This window comes from Solanum dulcamara, chromosome 5 (assembly GCF_947179165.1).
Source record: "Solanum dulcamara chromosome 5, daSolDulc1.2, whole genome shotgun sequence".
In the NCBI taxonomy this organism is placed as follows: domain Eukaryota; kingdom Viridiplantae; phylum Streptophyta; class Magnoliopsida; order Solanales; family Solanaceae; genus Solanum; species Solanum dulcamara.
In genome coordinates, this window is record NC_077241.1 from 25,423,402 (window position 1) to 25,425,742 (window position 2,341).

Genomic DNA, 2,341 nt, shown 5'->3' on the forward strand with positions numbered 1-2,341 from the left:
CTAACTAGCCACCAATGCTAGTCGTTTATGTGCAAAATGCAAGAGACACAGGGTTGCAAAATTATAGTGTTCTGGTTTATGTCTGCAATTTTGTTTGCGGTGCACAATGCTTGATCATCAACTCGCATCTGGGATGCCAATTCTATTGAATGATATTAGAAAAACCTTCAGTAATATGTATGTGACTAACACTAAGATGGGCAGTTCATAGCTGTAAGATGATGATTCGCCAGTTAAATGCGGATTTCTCTTGAAATAACTCCTCTTTCTTTGATGAATATGGATATGGAATGCATGTGACTGGCACAAACTAGTATCACTCCAATGGCTCGCAGGTGAAGTATCGGTCACTAATATTTCCTGAGAGTAATCTGTTGAGGAGGTGTGATTGCATGGGCACCTCACAATTCAGATAGTGCGTTAGCTTCTGCAATACACCTTCTAGAATGGTGACTACTTCTTCTTCATCACCTTTCAAAAGGCATGCATATACATTTTCTCATTAAGGGGAAAGGGAAATAGTGGACTTTTGATATTGGGTTGCCTCTCAAGAAGTGCCTAATTTAATATTACAGATGATGTTATTGCTCTAGATCCGAGGTTCTTCTAGATATTGCATTTCAATAGAAAGAATATCTTTTAATACTACCAAGTAGTATTTGACACACTGTACATTAATCTTGAAAAGGTTTCCATTCTTTCCCATAAGATCAACTACTCCATTATCATAAACTTGTGTTATCTTAAACAGTCCTAACCATTTTGATTTTGACTTTCCAGGAAATAGCCTTAAACTTGAGTTAAACAATGAGACCCAATAACCTGAAGTAAATTATCTATTCAAAATCTTTGATCATGATAATGCGCTATCTCTATTTTGTAGATTTTTGCACACTCGTAAGCTCTTAATCGAAACTCATCAATTTTATTGAGGTCATCCAGCCTTATGCGTGCCACTTTTGAAAAACTCATATTTAGATTCTTTAAAACCCACATAGCTTTGTGTTTTAGTTCAAACGACAAGTGACAAGCTTTCCAAAAAATTATCTAGTACGAAGACATCCCTATGAGAGTCTTAAACGTTGTTCTGTATGCCTATATGGCACCGTCTAAATTTCTTGCCTAATCTATGCGATTAGCCTTCATAGTCTTAGTAAAAATTGATTTGATCTCTCAGTTACATACCTAAACTTTCCCAATTGTTTGAGGATGATAGAGAGTGGTTACCTTGGACTTCACCCAATATTTGGCTAGTAAGGTGCTGAATGCCTTCTTGCAAAAATATGAACCTCCATCATTGATGATGGCTCTCAGGGTACCAAACCTAGAGAAGAATCATTTCTTGAGGAAGAAAGTGACACGTTTTCTATCATTATTAGGAAATTCAAAAGCTTCAACCCTATTATACCCCGTACCTTTTGTACTTCATAACGTCTTCTTAAGCTTCTTAAAGATTACCTTGTGTCCCAGATTATCTATTATATTATCAAGTAACTCTAAGGAAGGAGGGACGTAATGCCCCATAAGAGTGAAGGTTGGAAATAGGGCTATAAGGATTTGAAATGAGTGGGGGCCCAAAATAATAAGTTATGGGATTGAACTTACTTGTGTAAGATACCAATTTGGACATCTTACATACTTAAGCTACTGATGTACATGTTGAGGTTGCATAGAAAGGATTGCATAGGTTCTTAAAGTAAGATGAGATTATGAACCCATGGAAGAGGTGAAAGGAATCGTAGCACCAACTCAGAAGTAAGTAGGAGAAGAACCTACCTGGACTAAGTAGGAGATGCACCTACTTGGACCAAGTAGGTGACACACCTACTTGAGGTGGGACCCACGCTATCATGTGGCAGCATGTGATTGGTTGCATGAGGTGATGTGACTTACTAAGGTTGTGAAACGTGTCACCCTTAGGGGATGACACGTGTCACTCTCCAAAAGGGTGTATATATATGTATGGATGACTAAGACTCCATTTTTTCATCTTTAGAACTTAGAAAAATAAGAGAGAGTTGGGAGGAAACGTTGAAGAGCAAGAGAGGAGGGCTACGGGTTTGCTTTAAAAAAAAGGTAAGGCCCGATTTCACTCTGTGAATTAATTATTTAAGGTATCCTACAGTGATATGATGGTGTTTAATAATGAAAAAAAATTCTATTTGGGGCAGCAAAAACGTGACACAAATAGTTCACTAAGTTTCAGCATGTTAAGAGGACTTCCGAGATGAATTTTGGCAAGTTTCGGACAAGCTAAATGAAGTTTGAAGTAGGAAAAATGTATAAGTATGCGGGACTTTATAAGAAATCAAAATTGAAGTCATTCTAGCCGAGTTAAAAT